This window comes from Anolis sagrei, chromosome 1 (assembly GCF_037176765.1).
Source record: "Anolis sagrei isolate rAnoSag1 chromosome 1, rAnoSag1.mat, whole genome shotgun sequence".
Lineage (NCBI taxonomy): Eukaryota > Metazoa > Chordata > Lepidosauria > Squamata > Dactyloidae > Anolis > Anolis sagrei.
This window is the reverse complement of record NC_090021.1, coordinates 47,501,029-47,526,969: the sequence shown is the minus strand read 5'-3', so window position 1 is coordinate 47,526,969 and position 25,941 is coordinate 47,501,029. Positions and strand designations below refer to the sequence as shown.

At 39.8% G+C, this 25,941-nt stretch overlaps 1 protein-coding gene across 2 annotated transcripts in view; it reads right to left on the bottom strand.

The window, feature by feature from the left end:
• MDGA1 (MAM domain containing glycosylphosphatidylinositol anchor 1) overlaps positions 1-25,941 on the bottom strand; it is a 339,276-nt gene that overhangs the window by 11,651 nt on the left and 301,684 nt on the right. The gene's annotated exons all lie outside the window — the stretch shown is intronic.

The window sequence follows — 25,941 nt, the reverse complement described above, 5'->3', positions numbered from 1 at the left end:
TTGCATCAGTCTTAGATCTTTCACTGAATTGTATACACACACACACATATTGCACCTTATTTTTACATGTTGTACACCGCTGTGGGTCGCCCCTGGGCTGAGAACAGCGGTCTATAAGCACAGTAAATAAATAAATAAACATACAACATATGATTCAAAATCCACACATAGTTCATTATAACAAGCAGGAAGGAGAGACATCAGTTTAAAAGGAATTTATTGTTATATAAAAGGTTACATCTTTCGCTTCATCCCCAGAACATAGTTATTTCCTTATTTGACAGGCTCCCTGACTGCCATCTTTCCCACATGGAGAAAGGTGAATTACCTACTTTGTCATCAACTTATGTCCTTTTGATATATACAGCTACTTAACTGTTTAGGGTTTTTTTAACCATGGTCGTCTGTGCTATGACTGGCCCACAAGTCACAAGATCTGCTCAACAACCTTAAAAATGCTCAACAATGCTGGATAGTGAAGGTGTTGACTGAGTCAACCATGTGACATGCTTGACTATTGAAAGGTATATCTTGATAAATCAGTATACCAACCTGTTTGGAAAACGGGCTTGAAATTAGTGGCTGGCATGCTGTTAGTGACATATGGAAGCTAAATTCACATTATACCTGAGTACCCTATATATACTCATGTAAAAGCCTAGAAATTATAGTCAAAAAGACAATCTAAAAAACCCGGGTTGACTTATCCATGGGTCAATGTGAATACTGTACCTAAAATCTCCCCTTCTCTGGTGGTGAAAGGCAAGAGTGTAGTCCGTCCCAGAAGAACCCAAAAGAAGCACTGAGCCCCTCTACTTTCTCCACTGCAATGCTACTTCTGGTTCTTTGTTTTTGTTGGTATGCCTGGGTGGGAAAATGGCAGTGAGAGTCAGGGGCAGTTGCCCTCTGAGGGGATATTGATGCTTTCCCCTCTCTGCAGAAGGACCCTCAATTTATTATTTATTTACTATACTTGTATACCACCTTTCTCAGCCTTATCAGTGACTCATTTATCCACGGGGAATATCAAAACCCATAAATTTGGCCCCATAACCTGCCATTGAGTTTTACATGAGGTTGATATATATATGTCTCTTTTAGTTGTTGCAGAGGTTGGTATGCTTTCCTATTCTGTGCAACCCCCCCCCCCCCCCAATTATTTTCCTTCTTAGCCTCCCTGAATGGCCATTACATGGTTGGCAGGGAAGAAGAGGAGGGATCACAGAAGCATCTGGCTAGCCCTCTCAGCCAAACTGATTATATAATCTGCTGCTTGGAAAGATGCTATGGATCTACATTTTGCTATGGGGATTAGCCAGTTTATTATGAGCATAGAAGTGTGTTTGTGTGTGCATGCTGTGGGTATTATGGGGGAATATACATCCAAAATAAATGTTACATTGATTACAAGTCAAAGTTTGACTTTAAAATCTATTTTATTTCTCACCTTGAAATGTCTGAATTTTATTTGTTTTTAGACTAGTGGTAAAGAAACAGTTCTCATTTTGATTAAGTGGTTCTGGTTGGGTCAATTTAAAATGTTTGTGTAAAAGCCACAATCACCCTGGCATGTGGTTTGAAGTTATTAAGAAATGATATTGATAAAAGAGTATGGGCCGTGAGTCTGAAAATAAAATGTGTTTTGATTCAATCAGTCACAGAATATTGTTGTTTGATATTTTCAACATAAAAACACTAAATGGGAGAAGGATGTGCTTGTGAGTGCGGTATTATCTAACTGTGTTACGCTGGCAGCAGCATTTATCTGTGGACTGAAATGTCAGAATTAAACCCACAAACACCATCCAATGTTGGTCATCATGGGAATATGAATGAAGAGGAGATACCATAACCAAACAGTACCACTCCTAGGTCCATGACAGAGGAGTAACAGAGTAATGTAAGCTATCAATCTGCTTCAGTCACTCTGCATTATGAGTAGGCTGACTTTTTCTTACATGGAAAACCTGATAAGAATTAATGCTTTAAAACAGAGCTTTCTGCTTGGTGATTTAAATCACTGATTTAAATCAATCCATGCTGGAACCAATTGCTGTTTTTATCTGCTAAGAAGTAAAAGATTTCCTTGCTAAGGCATTATACATCGAACCTCTACTTTAAATGGGCAGAAAGCAACGTGGCACAGTAGGCAGATTCCTCGTTAATATCATAATCCGATGGTTGTGCATTGCCTTTCCTTAGCTTGTCACTCTATCATAAGTTCTACATCCTAGTAGTACCGCATCATTTAATTTTACCAGTCAGGAAAGACACTAATCTACCAGAAGAGGATTGTCACAGTAGGAAGTGGGCCTTTACCAAATCCCATTCCAAATGTTTGAGGTCTGCCGTGCTGTGTATGTAGTACCCTTTCACCAGCTGTGATCTGTGTTTGCATTTAAATTTTTCCTGCTGTGATGTTTAGTAAAAAAGGAAGCTGTCTTATACCAAGTCAGAGCATTGGTTTATTTTCACAACAAAGAAAATTTGTGATGGCATGACACAGTTTCTGACAGATACCTATCTCCATAGCCACCTATTTCTGCATTAAGGTATCTACACAAAACCTGCCAGTTCCACTCAGCCTGTTTCTCCAGTGTCTGACTGTCTTCACAGCAGTTCTGTCTTTTGCTTTTTCTCTCCATCACTGCCAATGTACCAACGGAATAAGAATTTTTGGCCATTTGGTTCCAGAAAAAAGGTGTTTCTATTCTACTGGGCTTGCATCTTTAAAAAAACAAAAAACCTTCTGATTGTTTTATGATGTTGATCTGTTGTTATGGCTTATATAATATATTTTTAAAATATTTATATTGCAATTGTTTCATTCATTTGGTCAACCACCCTGAAATATAATGGAAGTGCATCCCTGAAACATATGTACACACAAATGGGTAAACAAATGAACAATTAGATATGTGGCAACACTCAATCGGATTGTGACAATGATTCACTTGAACTAATTTAGCAGGCCACTGTCTCACTGTGGGAACCAACTAAAGCATGAACCATTCTGGGTGCAAATGTTTCATATGGAATAAGACTCCCCCCAAAATGTGCCATACTTAGGAGGGAAGGTCATATGAAAAAAGTGAATCACCACCCTCTTTGATTCTCTCCAGTTCCAGAACTGATCCATCAGGGACCCTGTATTGGGTGTGGCATTTGCCACCAAGTTGACCGTTTTTCCGTATTTGCTTGAGCTGTAGACACTAACACACAGCTCTCTGTGATGTTTAAAAGATCATTTTGCACTCAGTAGAATTAGGTCTAATTATCCTAGAAGAAAATTCCGGAAGACAATATGATGGCTAAGCATCTGCTTTTCTGTGAGAGGCTTCTGATCTAGCTAGGAAGTGTGACTTTCCTTTAGGTCTGTCTGCTTCATTCTCTAAGTTCCTAGAACTTGGAAGCTTGCTCTAGGAGCACATCAGATTCCTTTGTTTAGATTGATCTGGAGTCAAGACAGGAGGGGAGTTGAGGTCTTCTAAGGAATTGTTTTATCGCTTGGTTGTCAAACAAGTATGAGACGTGAATTTTCTCTGCTGTAAATACCCACTGCTTCCATAAACATTGTATTTTGCACTAACAATATGTCATGTTATTGAAATAAAATGAATCTCTTGGAAAGGCTAGGATTGAGCCCAGTCCCAGCTCAAAGCAGACACTGCATGTTACTCTGGCTTTTTTGCTGTTAGAAAAGCATAGATAAATTGGAAGAAGTTCAGAGGTCTGTAATAAAGATGATAAATGCCTTTACTCTCAGTGACAGAGCCACAAAGACTACTGGAAAAAAAGAATGAAATCTATATAACTTGGCTAAGAAATGATGTTTATTGTCTAGACGTATTCACAGGGTTATTGCATTAATGAGAGACAGAAAGAGGGTGAGCTGAGATGCATCTATGAATTGTGAAAAGCTAAAAGTCTGATATGTACTTGACCTGAATGATACACTGTACCATGCCTCAGTTGGGTTTAGGGAATGGCATTAACATTGGTTGTGTCTGTATTGTTAGAAAAAGTTCAAGATCTGAATGCATTGTCATGCACCTGCTTCATATTTGAAGCAGGAGTGTAGATTTGCACAAGGGCAAGAATAACCTTCTGTGGCAGGTCAGACTTCAGCCACATGCATTTTTAGACTATCTATGTTTATTGCCCTCAAATTATACACAGCTCATTACTCAGCAGACAGATTTGATTGTCTCCCAAGGGTAGAGTCTGGGTGTTCGGTTTGTAAGTGACTGTAGAGACCCATTCTGGATCCACATGGTCTGTCACAATGAGGGCATTGGTTTCCCAGGTAGAAGGCAGTCACGACAAGAGTTCGCTTGCATGCCTTACCCTTGGCATGTTTCTCCCTTTCACCCTGTATTCATCCCACCTCAAAATCTATAGCACTGTTGGTCATAACTGATTTCCAGTTACAATGCTTGGAACTAGGAAGCACTACCTTCAGAGACATCATGAAACCATCCAGATCCCCTCTCTTTAAAAGACAGCACAAATACCAAAACATATCACATAGAGATTAGTCCATGTCAACAGAGTATTTGCTGGTATCCACATCTATAATCTAATATACTAAACCATGTTTAAGGTATGCTCTGCTTCATGTGTTGGACTGGGTATAACCTGATAAAGACACTGAACTTTTGTGGTATCCATGACATTCCCAGTGGCTCTAGACATCAAGGGGCCTCAGGGTATATATGGAAAACCAAGACAAAATAGTTTTGGGTTCTCTACATGGTTTCCAGTTCTGTCAGTTTGTAGATGAAGATAATAAGGCAACAGGGTGGACATATACAGCAGAGTCTTGCTTATTCAACTTTAGCTCATCCAACTTTCTGTATTATCCAACTCTGCCTCCTGCCCAGATCCACAGCTGTTTCAATACATTGCAATGTTCTTCTGCTAAATTCATAAATACAGTAATTATTGCATAATGTTACTGTGTATTGAACTGCTTTTTCTGATGATTTGTTGTAAAACATGATGTTTTGGTGCTCAGTTTGTAAAATCATAATGTAATTTGACATTTAATAGGCTTTTCCTTAATCCCTCCTTATTATCTAACATTTTCACTTATCCAATGTTCTACTGGTCTGTTTATGTTGGATAAGTGAGACTCTATCAGCCCTGAGTCGCCTTTGTGCTGATATGGACGGGATACAACTGTTGTAAATAAATTCTACTGTACTATCAAATTCACAATCTTCTCTGGAGTTCCCAGTAGTGTTCACTATTTAAGCTTAAGTAGACTGTTGAAATAACCAATAGAGGTTGCAAAAGTAAGAACTAAAACCAAGCACATACTAGTGGAACTCTAACTAGAGCTTTCACCACAATTCACATCTGCACAAAAATGGGTAGTAATAATGGTAGAAAGAAGTAGTCAAAATAATGATCAGTGTTTTGGAAAGGAAACCATGCCATCTTTGAATTCCTGTCTGTTAAGCAATCCAATTCAACACATACATTATGCAGAAAGTTTCAGGTCAACAACAAAATGGAGAAGAAACACAGTGTCAGAAGCCTTCACACATGCTCTCATTGGAGGCTCAGGGAACACTCTGCAAATAGCAATTAAGACTGTTGAGTGTCTTGAAGAAGCTGATAAATCTCATTGCTCCTTCTCTTCTATAAAAAAAAGTTGGCCTGCACAATTAGGATAGGAGTTTTCAAAAGTGTGCAAATTAGGAGAAAGTAACCTGTTGATTAGTGTGATTAATTTATGCTTTTAAATACTGTACAGCCTCATTTATCTGAATAGTAAGGGTGAGTTGGTTGATTCAGTGTTTTGAATCACTGTGGAAGGACCAGCTAAAACGTTTGGTTAATATTCTCATTATTATTTATATAGCTTTACAATGTCTAGTAGGCCTGTTTGATCAAGAAAAAATTTGTTTCTAAAATCGATTTGTAATTGGGGTGTTTTTTTGTTTCGATATTTAAAATATTTACAAAACTTTCCAAAAAAATGTTTTGTTATTTACGAAATTTCGTAAATATTTACAAAACATTTTGTAAGTGTGAATGTTGCAGTAATGGTCACCTTGATTAGCATTGAATGGCTTTCATTTCTCCCACCCTGGACATTCCATAGATAAACTCCATTTGCCTAGTTTCCAACAGACCTCTGAGGATGCCTGCCATAGATGTGGGCAAAATGTCAGGAGAGAATGCTTCTGGAACATGGTCATACTATCATACAGCCCTGAAAACTCACAGCAAAAGAGCCTGGATGGATGCAGCCTTCAATTTGTGGCAATCAGATGGTATTGGTCTCATCTCAGGCGGGCCACGGAGGCAGAGCCGGCGCTGCAGGAATCCCCTCCCCGGCTCCTGCGCTCCGGCTCCGGCTCCTGCGCCCTCCTCCTCCTCCTCCTCCTCCTCCCAGCTGTGTTGCAGGAAGTGCCAGGAGGAGGAGGAGGAGGGCGCAGGAGCCGGAGCCGATTGGATGGCGCGCGGAGGCCGGTTGTAAGGGTGAGCGTGCGCGCGCCATCCAATCGGCTCCGGCTCCTGCGCCCTCCTCCTCCTCCTCCTCCCAGCTGTGTTGCAGGAAGTGCCAGGAGGAGGAGGAGGAGGAGGAGGGCGCAGGAGCCGGAGCCGATTGGATGGCGCGCGGAGGCCGGTTGTAAGGGTGAGCGCGCGCGGGCCGGGCGCCCAACAGGCAGGGGCGGTGCTTGGCTCACTGGGTGTGCGCTCGCGCCGCCCCTTCGCCCCGCCCGCCCCATTTACAAAACGGGCGAAAGCTCGTAAATACTGTGGGAGTTGCCGTTTCGATATTTAAAAACCCTTCCGGGTTTGAAAATATGTTTTGTTATCGTACCGTAAATGCAAAAATTAACGAATGTTTTACGAATTACGAAATTAACGAACGAAACCGCACAGGCCTAATGTCTAGGGGTCATATTGGAACTAGGCACTACTATAGCAGTACAATTAATAATAATAATAATAATAATAATAATAATAATAATACAGCATATATATCTCATTTGCTGTGTCCTACCATGTTTTTGTGTCAGTAAAATAATACATTTATATATTACCTGCCTCTCCTGATGGCTTGAGGTAGGGTACAACAAATGAACATAAAAGTACAATAAATTACTGAATTACATAGATAAGCATACACATATGTGGCATATATTCTGTAGCCGTCTATATATGGTTTTTTTTATTAATTTCTTCATACAGATAACAAAACAATACAATACGAACCTTAGCCATCTAAAAGATAACATAAAAACTGTATTGTTGAAGGCTTTCATGGCTGGAATCACTAGGTTCTTGTGGGTTTTTTCGGGCTATAGAGCCATGTTCTAGAGGCATTTCTCCTGACGTTTCGCCTGCATCTATGGCAAGCATCCTCAGAGGTAGTGAGCCCGAAAAAACCCACAAGAACCTAACATAAAAACTGTTTACAATTTTTATGGCTAGGATATAGGTTCCAATTGTATTTCCCTTTACCGTATATCTTGATTGCTAACCCCTCTAAACCCCCCATCCCACCCACCCACCCTCTTCCCACCTCCCTCCCGCCCCCATCTGGGTTACTTGAATGAATACATTGATTTAATTGTCTGGAAGGCCTGATTTAAAGTTCTGTACCTATCTTTTCCTTCCATTTTGTCAATTAAACAAGACCATTTCCTAAACCAATCTTGTCTTGACTGAATATTCAAATATTTATTTTTCTTTTCATAGATGAAATCATTAATTAAATATTCAGAGAGATACAACCACCAGGTTTTCAGGTCCCACCTTGTTTTATCTTTCCAACCTTTGGCGATTGTGGCATGTATAGCTGCTATCATGAATTTTAATATATATGACCATTTGTTGTTCCCCTCCTTTACCTCTATGTTGAGGGACAAAAATAGAGCTTTATTCCAATGTAGTTTTTGCTCTATTATTTCCTCTATTACTTCTCTAACAGTATTATAGTATTTTTGGATTTCAGAGCAGTCCCACCACATGTGTGAAAAAGTACCAATCTCCCTGCATTTATGCCACCATTTGTTAGAAATGTTTTTCATAATGTGAGCCAATTGAGAGGGGGTCTGTCATGATTCATACCTTTGTAGGCCGAAGCTGAAGCCTAGAAGTCAGTAAGCCGGCCTCCATGTTGGTAAGGTAGTACAGTGAGGCAGACATCTTAGGAGAGGCAGATTAGCAGAGGGGAGGAGCTCAGCTATCCCAGGATTGGCTAGGACAGATGGGAGGAGCTGGAGCTGTGAGTGTAAAAAGGCAGGCAGCTTCTGACAGAGAGAGAGAGAGAGATTGGATTTTGATCTGAAGTGTAGTGGGTGGATTTCTAGGGAGCTCAAGTTTTCCTGTGAGAGAGTGTTTGAAGGCAGGTGTGTCTATAGTGATTGGCCTGGAGGGTCAAGATAGCCACCTGTGGACTTGTGTGAGTGTTATAACACAAGTTGTTTTTACTCTCTAAGGGACAGGGTATCTTAGCTATTAGGGATCTCTGTGAAGAGGGAAGCTAGATACTCTGGGGACAGCCAGGATTGGTTTGTCAGAGGGACTCACTGCTGCTAGGTTTAGAGAAGAGTGAGGGAACTTGCTCACGTTAAAGAAAGAAAACCCAGTTAAGGAAACCATCAAGCTTATTAAGATTCAGGAACCATTTAAGAAGATTGTGCTTTGATAACCAAATATGCTTGTGTACCTCAAAGAAGAATTTAGTTGTTTGTTCCAGGATATAAATAAACTTTGTTCTAGTTTAACTTTCAAGAGAGCCTCCGCATTGATTCATTCCATAAGAGCTGTTCCAGTAATTTTTGACATCTTTTTACCTCAGACATTTTAAAGGGAGTTAAAGGGAGGGCTGGTGAACAACAAGATTTACCTCAGGCATAACATCAAGATAATTCTCAAATCCATTTGAGTGGTGGCAGTAACTCTACTAATACACATTCACGTTTCCTCAACACACATCAAAGTGCTTTGTGGCAGGATTGTGTTGGTGTCCAGTTGGAGCCTTAATAAATAAAATCCTTTACACTGATCCTTCAAAGTGGTGGCCAGTTGTGGGCAATATAACAGCTGAAGGAACGTGTGTGTGTGTGTGTGTGTGCTAGGGGATATATTAGTGAAGTATTATTCCCCTGGGTCTTGACTACATTATAGAGTCCTATACCATTTTGAAATTATTTTCTTTTGTGTTTCTTTTATTTTTAGATGTTTAATTTTTTGGGTTTTATCGATCCAGGAGTTTACTAAGTTTTCATTGAAGTTTATATCCTGGAAATTGCCGTTTATATATGTATATGAATGAAAACTTATACCAAACACAGCTACAGAATTGACATATAGTGGTAATAGAATGCAAATCAAAACTCATGATTGAAAGTTGACTGGGTAGGTCTGCTGGAAGAGATGGGTCTTAATTGCATTTTAAATTCCAACACCTCATTTAGATGTTCACCTCCTCCTCTGGCAGGTCATTCCACCATTGTGGGGAGGCTGATGTAAAGGTCCTCTGAGTGACAGTCACCAGTCAGGTTCTGGCTGGTTGGAGTAGCCGTCAGCTACTCCAGCTGAGGAATTCTAGCTGAGGGCTAGAATTCCTTGGATGTTTCTCATTCATGTGGTACCCATAAGTTGGGCCAACGTGAAGGCAATTAACAACAAAGGTTGCAATTAAGACCCATCTCTTCCGGCAGGCCTACCCAGATATATTTCCAGGAACTTAATACAGATATATCAGGAACCCATTTTACTCTGGCACATCACAAGTGATGTGATTTGGGCACAGGACTGGCAGTCTTCTCTCTCAATTTAGTTATTGAAATAATGCCATTTTCTTTTTCATAAGTTTAGATTCTCATTGGCAGGATTTATATCACCCTCCTCAACTGATCTGCATTTGGCTTTTCCTTGAAACACCTGCTTGCAATGCAAAGGAAAACAGTGGCCAGACAGCATTTGCCAGTTCCTTGTAAAGGACCAAAGCCCAACATGGCAACGGAATAGTAAGCTATCCCTGGGTACAGACAGACTGCTCAGCATTTTGCTCAAACAGAGATCAACTTCCTTTGTTTTGTTACCTGTATCATGGTCATTAAAACTATTGTTAATCAGAAGAGAAAATAAAGATCCAGAAGAAATGGTGGGAATCAATCAATATGTGACTGAACTATGCCTGCAGCCAGAGTTGGCATTTTAGAAGAGTGTCTGCTGGACAAAAGAGCACCAGCTGCAATATCAGTGACTATATCCTATTGTTTGTGTGTAAGCATACATAGGCGCGTGCACCAGGCCTGTAGCTAGGGGGTGGTTTTAGGGGTTCAAACCCTCCCCGAAATGTTTCAGATTTTTTTAAAAAAACCTGATTTACTCATGAATTTTAACTGGTTAACCAAATCCCCATGCTAAGTCTATGAGATGCAAAAATCAAGAGTCCCTCCAGAACTGAAAGCACTATCTCTAGCAACTATTGACAATTTATTCACACTGTCATTACATGCAGCAATAGTCGATGTAGTGAAGCAACCAAGTTGGGCGTGTGTGTGTTGAATGCTCTCATTAAGGAGGCCAGACTTGGTGGAGGTGGTTGACAGAAGTGGAGCTGCAGGTTATTGAAGGTTGCTCTGCCCCCTGCTGTGCTCTTTGCTTCAGTGTGAGCTAGGAGGCAGGTTTCAACCCCACCCCACCCCCCAAAATTTTCAACCCTCCCCAAAATTTTCAACCCCCCCCCCCCAAATTGTCAACCCTCCCCGATTTTTTTTTCTGGCTACGGCCCTGGCGCGCACACACACACAATCTTAAATGCTATACTCTTCTGAATAGTTTTTACTCCATCCAAACATCACATAGCAAGCTTGGTCTATAACAAAGGTGAAGTCTAGTCGATTGTCAGAAAACCAAGGAACATACATATGGAAAGCATGTTGCTGGCAACCCACTCCTCATGGTCACTAAAGGTAGTCATATTGTTGCGACTACTGAGCTTCCTCCTTTGTGCTCTGTTTTGTCTTGGAATTTGCTGCTACTCTCTCTAGTAGTAGCTCTTCAATAAACAATAGGATTGTTGCAGTAATGTTCATAGGAGGAAATGAGTGCATAAGAATTATTTCTGGATTATTCTAATATCTAAAATCTTAAGCACAGTCTAAGGATATACTTGAATATTCTTAACTATAGTACATCCCTCATATCCCCATTTCACTTATCTATGGTTTCCTTTGTTCAGTTAGTCGCTTAAGGCTATAAGGTAAACCCTGTTCTTGCTATCTCTGTTGTTCATCCCAATAAATAATAATAATAATAATAATAATAATAATAATAATAATCCCTCAATGGGTGCCACCTTGTTGTGGTGGGGGGCTTAACTGCTCCAAGGATGCTGAGAGCTGTGCTAGCAGTAGTGTAACTATCAGCAGGTCCAACCAAGCCAGAGAGGTCTCAGCTGAAGAGTGGAACCAAGAGCACCTAACCCATTAGTACTATGGAGAAGCAAACCAAAACAAAGTCTATACTGGCTCGGTCGATGCCCAGGATAAAAAGGACAGTGGATGCTGCTCATTCTGGACATCCAGTGACAAGTGGGCTACAGAATCAAAATACAAATGAACAATCACAGAAGTGGCAGAAATATATAATGCCAGAAAACCACACAGTTATGAAATGCTACTACAAATCAGAACCTCAAAAGCAGGGCTACCAAAAAAGGATGTATAAAATCAAACTGCAAAGGCTCTGGCATAAACCAGTACAGGTGGTCCCAGTGATCATTGGCACACTGGGTGCCATGCCAAAAAATCTCAGCTGGCATTTGGAAACAATAAACTGACAAAATCATGATCTGTCAACTGCAAAAGGCTACCTTACTTGGATCTGCGTGCATCATTCGAAAATACATCACACAGTCCTAGACGCTTGGGAAGTGTTCGACTTTTTATTTTGTGATAAGAAATCCAGCATATAGATCTCATTTGCTGTGACATACTGTGTTTTTGTGTCAGTAAAATAATAATAATGTATTCTGTCTCCCCTAGGGGACTCAGGACAAATAACAGGAATGTGTCCACCATGGATACAGGAGCCATATTATATTTGTATCTTGGTTGAAAAAAATGACAATAGTTCGGAAGCTACACTGTAAAGAATAAAACTGTGAGACTTTTTTGCATTTCCCCCCACTATTCAAACATCCTGAATAATTTTTTTCTGCATAGAAAAACACATAATATTATTTGCACAAAAAAATAAATAAATGCAGAAAATGTTTTTCATGTATATAGAGGTTTGTACAGGAACTGTAGTTTTTCATTGAAAAATGACTTTTTTTGGGGGGGGGGACACTCCTCTGGTACATGAACTGTTCAGTCACCAAACAATTTGGTTAGCAGGGCTAGACAAGGAAACAAGCAAACCAGAAGGTTCTTTCCAAGTGCTGAGGGCCTTGTGTGGTCCCCGTGAGCTCCTTCTGTCAAGGTATAGGCTGTTGCATTTTGCACTAGCACTTTGTATCTCTGTCAAGGGCAACTCCCAGGCCAAGCAGTTCAAAGTTGTCTAGACTTGAAATTTGAAGGCACTGATCTGAAAGACAAGAATGGCTTTGTCTCTTGTCTCCAGGCAGAGATAAAAATAATTCCTCAATCATGGGTGAAACCCAAGTTCTGGGCACAATTCTACTGTTAAAGGGAGCTGGATAACACTTATTACAGATGCATGCTTTCCATTTTCTTGTTTGTTTTACACATTGCCTTGACTGCATCTCCAGGAAAGCTTGCTCTAATGTAACGGGTGATAAAGCACAAGTCCAAGACTCTCTGCAGGAAAATCCCAGGAGTGAGCTAAAGCCCTCAAAAAGAATCTATTACTGTTCATAATCCTGAGAACGAATCTATTACTTTCCATAATCTTGAGAACAAATGTAGGCTTGTACCCACCTCTCATTTAAATGAATGATAATGAGAAACAATCAGCAGCAAGCCTGTGTTCATAATTATGGTGCTGTGGTGACACATTCCCACTCTCAAATGGGGTGGGAGACAGAATGAATGGTGGAAAACCAACCCTGTTGGTGATGGGAAAAGAAAAATATCAAGCTTACCCCGGGCTGAGATTTTTAGTAATGTAATTTGTCTTTATGCCATGATAAGATGTATTTACTTTTCTCTTGCTGCTTATGTTTCTTTATAAAGCAATGCATGTGTGTAATAAGCACAACTGCTGGGTCGCAGCTGCCTTTCGGTCCCCCGTCCTCCATGCTTTGCTTTGCTGACTCTTAATAGCTGGTGTTCTGCCTGGACCTCCCCAGTGACTATTCCTGCCTGCCAGTTCACTCACACCACATACAGCAGTTCATGGCACTTGGGGATATTTCCCTCCAACACAATTCAAGTCTCGTTTTCTAAGTGGTCTTGCTCAGTGGCTTGATGAATGCTGATAAGCCAGCCTGTTGGCTACACGGAATGGCATGGCAACTCCATGACAGCACTGCATAACAGAGGGTGTCCTCTTAGGACGGCATTTGCTTGAAATGCGATCTTAAAGCTTTTTATGTGAGTTAAGCCTGCATAATAGCCAAGTGTGGCAGCGTACTGACTGGCCTCTTCTACTGACATGGTTCTCTGGGGAATGCCACTTCTCATACACTCTGTGCAAGCTAGAAGCTACTGGCAGCTCTCTTTTCTCACATGCACAAAAAAGCTCTTCCAGTTTTATTACAAAAGACATTTGTATGTTGGTGTTCTGGGTAGCGATGTATATTTTTGAGTATTTCATTCTCACAGAGGATGAATAATTTCCTGCTATGGGAGATGCAGTTTTCACTTGGTATTCACAAATTTCAAAGTGTTTCCAAAAGAAATCATTTTATGTAGAAATACACATGGTTCTTCCGTAGAAAAACTATGGGGGCTTTGTGTAAAGACACACATTTCTGTGCAAAGCCCCACTACTTTTGTTTCCCCTGGTGGTGCAGTAGGTTAAACCACTGAGCTGCTGAACTTGCTGACCAAAAAGTTGGAGGTTTGAATCCAGGGAGTGGAGTGAGCTTCTGCCAACCTAGCAGTTCAAAAACATGCAGATGTGAATAGATCAGTAGGTACTGCTTCTGCAGGCAGGTAGTGGCGCTCCATGCAATAATCCTGGCCACATAACCTTGGAAGTGTCTATGGACAACACCAGCTCTTCAGCTTAGAAATGGAGATAGGCACCACCCCCCAGAGTTAGACACAACTAGACTTAATGTCAGGGGAAACATTTACCTTTTACACACACTCACTCACTCTCTCACACACACACATTTTTTTTGTGGGAAACTCATGGTTTTCTAAAAGGAACAGTAACTATGCACAAAAATGAACTGTGTTAGGGGGCACTTTGTTAATCGCCTTGGGTTCACTTGTGGAGAAAGGCGGGGTATAAATATTTTAAATAAAATAAATAAATAAACAATCTTTTTATTATATCAACCAGTTGTTTTTGATTTGGCAGATTGAATTCATTTTGCCTGCATGCATGCTTGATAAAAGGGGGTGCTGTGGTCAGCTTTTTTGATAAATTTAATCCTGCCTGTTTCTTTTTAACAACAAGCTTTCCTAACCTTATATCTTAGCTTATTCCGTTGTGTTTTCGACTCTGCTGTTATGCTAATGAAAGGTTCAACTTTTTCAAACAAATTTGTTTTCCCTCTGGCCTAACAGCCTGAGACTTTTTACATGTTTGCATAAACATCCAATAAAAACTAGTGAGGATGTTGCCCCCAAATTTGGAATAATATATTTCACTAGTGTTTTTGTGACTGCTTGGGCTTCAGCAGTCAGTTAGCTTGTACAAATTAATAAAATATGTTTATCATCTCGTAAAGGCTTTTTGAGATTAAATCTATTTGCCTGTATGTCCTTCTATCCAGCTCTCCATCCATCCATCCTCTCACTGGGCACTAATTTGAAGAGAGAATATGGGAGCCTGCTTGTATGCCCATTTTACTAAGTGTAGACCACTGACAAATTTAAAAGAGAAATAACCCTGGTTTTGCTTGAAGTTTTTGGGGGCAGTGCATAAGTTATAGGTATGAATTTAAGAGGGATTTAAGCCAGATATTCACATTAGCCCAAACAGTTCCTGGATATCTAGCAAAGTGCCCATTGATTACTCTTCTTGTGACCAAAAGGGCTTTCAGTACACAAAGAGATAATTTATCCCACTCATCTTATTGTGCAATGAAAATTGATCTGGGTGTGTGATGAAGCAATTATATGATTGCTTTGCCTCATGGCCAATTGTGAATTCACTGCACAGCGAGCGTTGATTTGGAGTTCATATGAATCAATCTTTTGAAATCCCTGATTTGAGGATGTCAATTATAAAGTGCATATTGACCACCCTGCAGTGCCAGCTCTTACCAGAACAGGCAGAGTCCTCCACCCCATGTTCTTTGCTAGATAGCTTTAACATTAGCAGCACACCTAGTTGCATCTTTAATTTCAGGCATAGAGAAAATAAGTTAATAGCTTGGTTGTGTTGCAAAGTGCTTTATACACCCGGTTGTACACACTCGGGGAACCATGGTATTTTATGCTTGCTATGAATTATTCCAAAAAGGTATGGCCTACTGGTAGCTCAGTGCCGTGACCTTAGCAGCTAATTCTCTGCAATGGATCACCCACACTGTCCCATTTATTATTGCATACAACTGCAGTATCTCAGAAGTTGTGGAATAGGCGCTACTATGAAGAATGCAAAGAATAATCCTGCTTACATTTGAAAGTAATATACTGATGAATGGATGCCTCCACTTTCCTCCATGATTCTTAAGGGTCTCTCTATGACTATAGAAATGGATGCAAAAAAGGACTGCCTCTACCTTTAGTTCAAGAGGGATTGATGGAAATTTAAGCCTGGAAGAGGGGGGTTTTTTGTGAAAAGGACTAGATGACATTAAAGGAGACAAAGTCCTGTTTTCATACATGGGCAGAAGAGAAAAAGTTCTATTTGAAGCCCTGTTTACCTGGATAGGCAGAAGAAGAAAAAAATAAGCATAAGGCATTTGCGGTCAAAGATTTTCCTGTTTTTTAAATATATGATTCCAGGATGATACTCTGAAGCACCCTCGGTTGCTCTAATATCCACATGATTTTCCCCAAACCAAAGGAAAGAAACCAGAAGCAAATAAAATTCGCTATGGAGAACTGGAAATGATATGTGATGACTTGCCTTAACATGAAGCAAGGAGAAGCTTCAAGTGGCACCCCATGGTACTTTTGTGACAGATGAAAGCGGCAAATTCTATTTGAAAGCTACAGCAAGATTTTTTTTAAGTGTTGACCAGAAACTGGCTGCTGCTATTGGGGTTGGCACACTTGGGTTCTGTTTCAGCTAAAAGATACAGTGTTGTTGTAGGTTTTTCGGGCTGTATGGCCATATTCTAGAAGCATTCTCTCCTGACGTTTCGACTGCATCTGTGGCAAGCATCCTCAGAGGTTGTGAGGTTATCAGACCTCACACCCAGAAAAACCTACAACAACACAGTGATTCCGGCCATGGAAGCCTTCAACAATAAAAGATACTGTGCTGGAAAGAGTTGATTGTTTTAGGCAATTAGTCCCAAAATCCTTTAGCTAGCATGGCCAGTGATCATATGTCTCTTATCTCTTGAAAGGGCCGCTTGAAAGACCAGAAACAGCTGCTGTAGTTTTAAATACATAGATCTGTTCAAAGACATATATACTACTATCAGTGGTTACTGCAGAAAAAAAAGCTAACAATAGGGGCAGGTCTGGTTTTCACTCAATCCAGAACAAAGCACTGTCATACTTCTTACACACTTTGCAGGAGATTATAAAATCACAAATGCTTATAAAACAGTGTGTCAATCCCGTAAATGCATGGCGATCTCAAAGTAGTGGCAGCTAGCTGCTGTCTCCAATGTTAGTGTGCGTGAATATGTTGTGGCCTTAAGTTCAAACTTTAAGAAGCAATCCAAGGGGCTGGACACCGTCTCCAAAATAGGTTTAATCCAGGGTAGGTCCTGTAATACTTAGGCTGACAACCAGAATATATTCACCAGGCCATTGATATGGAAACCATGGATATTACTATCTTGGAGGATGCACAGAGAAGTTTACCACAGCCTGAAGGCAATGTTCTTCTTGCTGCACTTGTGCTACACAAGGTATCCAAGCAGTAGTTGGTGTGCCTGATGGGAATTGTTATCCGCTTTCCACCAACAAAAAAGTTCCGGCTGTTTTGGGATTGCATTGGATTAAATTGTGTTGAGCATGAAGTATAAATGTGGCAAACATATGCTGACAATACATATTTGGCACTACCCATTCTCCATGGTTTTTTCTTTTTTAAAAACTCACTTTAAAAAAAGTTGGTTACAAAAAGAACAGAATTTGGGAACTGGGGAAGGAGACGACTGCACAAAGCCCAAGTATTTCTGTTAAACAGCCAGGTCACATACCACTGAGTTGCAGGAGAAAAAGTACAGGTCATTACAACAAGCTCTAAGAATTACCACCACCATGTGGAGGACAGGGATGTAGAAAGCCCTTAGTCTGCAAGTCTCTTCTGAACACCCTACATCCCTCATAGCCATATGGAAAGTGAATGGTGAGAATGGATACCTCCTTCCACATCTCACAGCTGGATATGTGTTTGCTGAGAATCCAGCAGTGAGGAAAACAAACAGTGGCTTGAATTAAGTGAATTTGCAAACAGCTGCAATCCACTCAGCCTTTCCCTCCCCCTGTGATGAAAGACTAGGAAATTATGTGTCTCAGCTCCACTTGTCCTCAAAGAGCTGGCACGTACCTTTTCAAAAACAGCTGGTGAGATACAAACTTTTTGCTAGCAACCCACAGATAATGCAGCCCTAGGTTAAAATAAAGCATTGGGATGTCAAGTCAGGACTACTGATATGTCATGGCACCATATCCCCTCATTCCCCATCATATATGTCGAGCCACACAGCCATTATCATGGCTTAGACGAGTCTCTTTTTTGAACAATGACACCCAGAATCCCCAGATAAGAGGATTTCTGGAAGTCTGAACAAGTAACTTTTAAAGCGCTGCACAACATCTACATGCCTTCTTTATATGTCTACAACTTTGCTATTTTTCTCAGCCAGTTTCTTCTGTATTGTCTAGAACATCACCCGCTGTCTTCAACACCCTAGAACACTCAAAACCAAAAAAAAAGTATGGATACAAGGTCTGTCCAGTCTGGCACCCAACTTCCCTTAGTAATCGATTACAAGCAGGGCTTGAAGACAAGAACACCTTTCTACTCTTGCTCCCCAAGAGCTGCTTTTCAGACAAGACATGGTGTTTTTGAAGGCTGTACATAACTACAATAACAAGTATCTCTCAAAATGCATTTTCCATCCATTTGTCTGACCCTCTTTTAAATATAATTTAAGCTAGTGGCCATTTTCTGTCAGCCAACTCCATCAAATTCATGTAATAATCTTATTGCATTAAAAATAAAAACTTAATTCTAACCTTATCCACTGTTAATGTACATTTTTCTGTCACTTATGTCGATTGAGTTACTAGGAAGAAAAAACTAATTTTTAAAATTTATTGAACAATGACAAAGCACAGCTAAATAGGAGAGAATCATTCACTTCTCAGTGACCTGTTACTATTTGTCTACCATAAAGAAGCATAATTTTCTCAGTTTGCAATTTTGACAATTCCCAACATTTATTTGTGAGCATTATAGCTTCTTCCATTTACAAAGGGTGTTTTAGTGATATAGGTATTGGGGGGTAAGGAGAATTGCCATCTCAATAAGAATTCTATCCCTTGAAGTTACCAGCATTTCAGTAACATCAAACATCAGTGGAATACTTAGAAATCAGTGGAGTATTTAGAAATACAAGCATGCAAGAAACAGAATTCCCCAAAAAACAGTGTCACTCAAAGTTACAAAGAGAATGGAAACAGAGGAAAGGGTTTTAGATGCAAACAATTTCCTATGTCTCTTTTTCCTCAAATCCAATGCAGTTTTTCAAAGCTTGCAAGCATTTGAGCTACATTTCGCACCTCAAAGATGATCCATAACTGGTTTCAATACAGTTACTCTCTTTAGTCCTTCCCAATTGCATTAGGCCCTTACTCCATGAACTGGATACTAACAAGGGTAGAAGTGTGTTTGATGATTTGACCTTCCCTCTAGTGTTATCTTGCACACTTTTCTGGAGAGTTCCTTTAGTTTCCAGAGCAGATTTATGTGACCCCAGGGAGCTGCAGAGCAGAGGAAGAAGTCAACAAAATTTTTGCAGCAGCATTCATTTCATTGAATTTTGCTATCTACAATTCTGGGTTTAATTCTAAACAACTTAATGGTAATGGATTTTTTGATGTTTACTCAAAAAGTAAGTTCCATTCTGATCAGTACAACTTACTCTGTCATGGGTTAACTTAAAATTGCAGGACCCAACTTTCTGGCTATCTCAAATAGATGACCTCTAGTACTATATAGTTTGGATGGAGAAGATCACCAATATTACTAAATTGTGTAGAGAGTTTAGTATCTAATAGAGTAGATCACAGAGTAGGTGACTGCATGTTTTCATACATTGTCTGTTGAAATATTTTTTAAGAAACCAACATATCAATTGTTAAACAACAGTTCTATAAACCCCTTCACTAGGAACCAATTTTTGCAACATAATATCCTCTAGGTATGTTGGGCATGGACTATAAAAAGCTGTGATAATTGGGTATGACTGAACTCTTCCTAGCCTTTCAGCAGAATGATCCCAGTATGTCTATCCAATAAAACAACAGCTCAAAGATAGAAAGGGAAAAAAAGAAAACCATCCTGTGGTATAGAGTGCCTTTAAGACTAAACGATTTATTATAGCATTTATTACAGTCCACTTTCTCTATTGCATGAACTACAAGGTATACATAGAGTCAATATGGTTAGGGGTGAAAACTTTACCATCATCTCCATACAGTGGAGTATATCTGTACATGAATCTAACTTGGAATCCTGGGGTTTGCAATTTGATGAGAAAGAGTTCTGTAACTGAAATTTCAAAATGCCCTTGTCTAAACTGCAAATTCCAGGATTCCATAGGATGGGCCATGGCAGTTAAAGTAGAATCATGGCACTATAGTTGTGTGGTGTGAAAAGGCCTTAGACTGTATCTAATTAACATGGCATTTGAAAAGAATTAAAATGGTAGAGACAGAAGAACTTATGTGGGAATGAAGATACAGCTGCACTTAATAAAGTTAAAAATACCCAGTAAAATAAAAAGGACTCTTAGAGCAAGCCCCCGGTGGCGCAGTGGGTTAAACCACTGAGATGCTGAGTTTGCTGATCGAAAGGTTGCAGGTTCGAATCCGGGGAGCGGTGTGAGTTTCCGCTGTCAGTCCCAGCTTCTGCCAACCTAGCAGTTTGAAAACATGCAAATGTGAGTAGATCAATAGGTACCGCTCCGGTGGGAAGGTAACGGTGCTCCATGCAGTCATGCCGGCCACATGACCTTGGAGGTATATACGGACAATGCCGGCTCTTCGGCTTAGAAATGGAGATGAGCACCACACCCCAGAGTCGGACACGACTGGACTTAATGTCAGGGGAAAACCTTTACCTTTACTAGAGGGTCCCAAAAGAGATTGCAAAGTCATAAGTCTCAAGGCAAGATGGGGTGCACCCAAGGGAAAGGCATTTTCCTCACTTTCAGATCTCATCTCAGAAGACACAAGACTTTTGAGAATTGCTGCTAATGAAAGAGACCAAAGACAGGCACATTGAAAAAAATCCTTTGCACACTGTAGCCTTAAGCTTTTAGGTCTCTAAAGGTAATCACCAGAACTTCAAACTATGCTTGGAAATAGATGTGGCAGTCAGTGAACATTGACAAAATGTACTTCCTAAAACTGGTCAAAGACAGAATTTTCTCTGCATATAATGAATTGCAACAGTCTACCCTTCTTTGTACAGGCAGTCCCCGACTTACAAATGACTCATAGTTAAGAACGGGGAGTGAGACATTAGGAAGAAAGAGAAATCTACCCCTAGGAAGGGAAACACGTGGAAGAGTTATTACAGGGAAAAGGTGTCTCCACTGAAGCTTTATCACCAATCCTTGCTTCCACAACAAGCCACATTTTTCAAAATCTAATTACAGTTGAGTCTTGCTTATCCAACATAAATGGGCCAGCTGAATGTTGGATAAGTGAAAATGTTGGATGATAAGGAGGGATTAAGGAAAAACCTATTAAGCATCAAATTACATTATGATTTTGCAAATTAAGCACCAAAACATCATGTTTTACAACAAATCAACAAATCGTTTCCGCCAGAGCTCCCTGTTGGCTGCCACCACTCCCAGCTCCTTCATGGTCAATCTAGTCACTTCAAGAATGCCATCCATCCATCTTGCCCTTGGTCAGCCCCTCTTCCTTTTTCCTTCTATTTTCCCCAGCATAATTGTCTTCTCTAAGCTTTCCTTTTTTCTCATGATGTGGCCAAAGTACTTCATCTTTGCCTCTACACAGTAACATTATGTAGCAATTAATGTATTTACAAATTTGGCACCAAAACATTGCAATGTATTGGAACAGCTGTGGATCCGGATGGGAGGCAGACTGCATTGGATAATACAGAATGTTGAATGAGTGAAGGTTGGATAAGTGAGACCCTACTGTAAAACAGGGACAGAAAATGAAGTGAACTCTTCTGAACAGGAGCACAGACAGCAAAACAAATATAACATGGGTGTTAACTCTTCTCTATGCTATCCAAAGCTTACGCACACACATACACACACACACACATACACACGGCTGGAATTACACTTAAATAACATACCTGTTTCAACTTACAAACAAATTCAACTTAAGAACAAACCTACAGATTCTATCTTGTTTGTAACTTGGGGACTTACTGCACTTGCTAACAGAATTATAATATATTCGGACTGACCAAATTTGGCCTTTCTTTGGTAGTCTCTGATGTTAAGATACTGAACTGGGACTTGATAAATCCCAGTTTTAGTTTTCCATTGAGCATAAAATTAACTGGGGACTTTATTGCATTTTTTTTGTTGTGTCAGGAGTGACTTGAAAAATTGCAAGTCGCTTCTGGTGTGAGAGAATTGGCTGTCTGCAAGGATGTTGCCCAGGGGACGTCCGGATGTTTTTGGATGTGTTACCATCCTTGTGGGAGGCTTCTCTCATGTCCCCGCATGGGGAGCTGGAGCTGATAGAGGGAGCTCATCTGCGCTCTCCCCGGGATTAGAACCTGTGACCTGTCGATCTTTAACCCACTGCGCCACCGGTGGCTCCTTTTTTGCATGAAGTTGCTATTTAATGGTAAATAATGGTAAATAAATTTAATGGTAAATAAATTTAAAGAAATTAACATATGCAGATACTCTGTTCAAACAACCTCTGTTTCTCTGGATGAAGCAGCAACTCTAGTAGATGCAGAGAGAGATCTGCCTACTAGATGTTGTTCATGCAGTGAAGTAGTTAATGCTCTGCACAGAAAACAAAGTGGTGTCCTAGAAACACTGAAAAGCAAAGTGGACATGCAATTAAGACTCCTATTTTCCTTCTTGTTTCTCCTAAGTGCCTGATAAGTTTTGCATCCAGAGATTTTAAGAACTGAATAAGTAATGAAATGCTTCAAGCCCCAAGAGGGAACTAGGTTGCAGCTACAAAGTCCAGCAGTTTCTCAGCCTTTGGAAATTTCTGCTACATGTAGAAGGCATTGTTATTGGGCAAAAGGTGGAATAAAATAAGGATGATGATGGTGACAATAATAATCATAATCTGTTTAAGCACTATCTCAATTTTGGCTAGAAAGAGACCTATAAATAGGACACAGCCTGATCCTTTGTTTTCTTTTCACAGGTCAACAGACATTGAGATGCTAGGCCAACTGATATTAAAATAATGTCCAGTTAAGACATGCATATTTACTCAGAAGTTAGCCCTACTATGCTTGATTTGGGTTACACTCCAGCAAATGTGTATAGGACTTCAGTTTAACAGCATAACCCTGCACATATTTACTCAGATCTTGACCTGTTGTGTTCAATGAGGCTAATATCTTTGTGCACACACTCTGGATTTCCCATCTATGTCCTTTTCTGTCTAAAAAGACAATGATGGTAATATATGATATTTCATCAAATGAAAATAATAGGAAACAAACAGATAATATAGTAAAAGAAAAAAAAAACAGAACAAAAATATGTTCACATCTACAAATAAACTACATCAATAAATAAAATGGTTTTAGCAGCATGTCTAAAGTTTACAAAGTGGTTGCCACATTTGATTTCTATATTGTTAGTACACAATTAAAGAGTGGAGGAAGATAGGACTGCCCATTAAGGAAAGATGTTCTAACAGCAGGAAAGAAGGATTAGAGGATTGGTTTGATAGAGTGAACATGACAGGTAGGCAACAGCATATAAATCCTTTTTCTTGGCACGATCCTGATTTCTGTCTTCCACATTGCTTTCTTCTTGTACATTAGCATTACTGTGTATTTTTGGCTGACTGGATTTCCAAAACAAGTCTTCTTCAAGTATATATCTAGCATGGTTCTGCCTTAATTAGACCAGGGCTATTTATTAGATGGTCCAGGCAAGCTTGGGGAAGCCAGAAACAAAATCATCACATAAGATGCTCTATTAGTACTTAAACAACATGATCCCAAATGCGTTTATTCTGGGGCAAGGTGAACTAAGCGCAGTGTAGACAGAGTTTTATCACTAGACTTTAAATATTACACCCTTTGCTTAAGTGGAAATTCCTTTTGAATATATATATATATATGTGTGTATGTGTGTGTGTAGATATATATCTCAAATTATATATAGTGCTATAAAAGAAATTAACTAAAGACTTGTATTCACTAGCCAAATTGCCCCCACCCCGCTTCCCCAGATTCATTTTAAATAAAAGACTGGCTGCTCTCTTACTTTCGGAGAGTATTCCAGGCTTTCTGGATTTAAACTGCCTTTGGCTCATTTCAGTCAAAGCTGGAATATAGTTATGGGCAGCCTGGACAACTGAACTAATCCAATATGCCTGATCTGTTGTCCAGATTGGATATCTGCACCATTATCCTGTCCCTGCACTGACCAACACAGAAAAAGAGGATAGGTTACGGCTATGTTACACCTGCTTCTAACCAACCATGGAGCTCTATGTGGGTTTCTGGAGATTGTGGGTACCACTGCTGACATCAGAATGTCACGCCTGCACAATCAGAATGAGGGAGAGGGTGATTTTTCTTCCCTTTCCTGATCATATAGGAGTGCTCAATTGGAAAGAAGGAGAAAAGATCACTGGCTGCATGGACACTCCATTCTCTCACCAGCACGATGTCTGTGTTGTCCAGAAGCTTGCATAGAGCTCCTTAGGAGTTGCAGCAGCAACAATATAAAGAAGGGAATATGTGTGCTGCCCCAGGAGGGCGAGAACAATAGCCTGGTGCTGGATCCAAGGCTACTCTAAACTGTCCCATGTAGATGAGCCCTAAGTCAAGGTCCTTTTAATGGGTTTACTTAGTTCTGTACCACTTGGATTACAGTTGAAATCTGTAAATTTGCAGACTTGTTATGAAAGAAAGGGTTCAATAATTCAGAAGCAAAAATACTGCAAACATTTCAAACAATGCATTAAGGCACTTTAGTCAACAAGGACATGTGTCTATTAGAAGAAATGAGTAAAATAATATGCATGACATTTTCTGTAAGATGACACATCTACATGGTGATGATTCAGAATCAATCTGGAGACAGGGAAATACGTTTGTCTACATAAATGGGATTGACAAACGTGCCCATCTCTAATTGTATTATTTGCCCCCCTGATTTCAATGTGACAAATCTAAATGCTTGAAATCCAAATGCTGTGATAGTCAGTACAACCATAAAAAGGATAACCTTGAAATAAACCCAACTCATTTCAACAGCAGTTACTCTTTAAAAATAAGTGTAGGACAGTATCTTTCTTTAGATTCTGATTAGGACCCTTTTCCTCCTCCTGATTACTATCCCTTTCATTTTTTTGGGAGAGTAGCAAAGTAAGGAAGTAACATGTCCAACCATTCCATAAATAACACATAGAACAGAGACAGAGAATTTTGATTTGCTCACCTGAGTAACTTGACACACAGTAATCGAAAGACAGTACCCACTGTCACTTCAGGTCGCTGTTGCCCGTTTTTGGTCAAAAGATATTTAGCCACTTGTGCTTCTTCAATTTTATCAGTTTTTAAACTAATTTATGCAATGCTTTTGATACAAAATAAATAAATTTCAGGATTTATTCTTGTGCATATCTAATAATGCTAACAGACAAAAGCTAAAAAATGTATACAATAGGAATGAAAATAATTTTTGTGTGGCTTGATAGTCCCCATGAAAGTAGTATATTTACACTATCTACAACTTATAAGCATTTGCCCATCTCTCATGTTTATGAGCATTGCTGAGGAATAAAGTATGCATAAAACAATGTGCATACAGTATTTTAAAATGTGAACAGCAAAACAGATTTTTTTTAAAAAAACAAAGTCATATTTTGAGTAAATTTGTAGATTAAAGAAATTATGTTATAAATGTGCAGGCTTGTGAAAATGTGCAAAATTTACATTCAGTGTGGAAGTTAAATACAAAGTCCTGCATATTTGTATGAAACTTAAACAAGAAGGTATAATTGAAAAAAAAAATAGACTCAGGCTGGATCTGTATTGCCACATGATGCAGTCTTAGGTTCCTTCCACACTGCCCCATATCCCAGGATCTGATTCCAGATTATCTGTTTATCCCAGATTATCTGGCAGTGGTGACTCATATAATCCAGTTTAAATCAGATAATCTGAGATCTGATCCTGGGATATAGGGCAGTGTAGAAGGGGCCTGAACTAACCAGGGCTGATCCTGCTAAGTTTCCATGATCAGATGGGAGT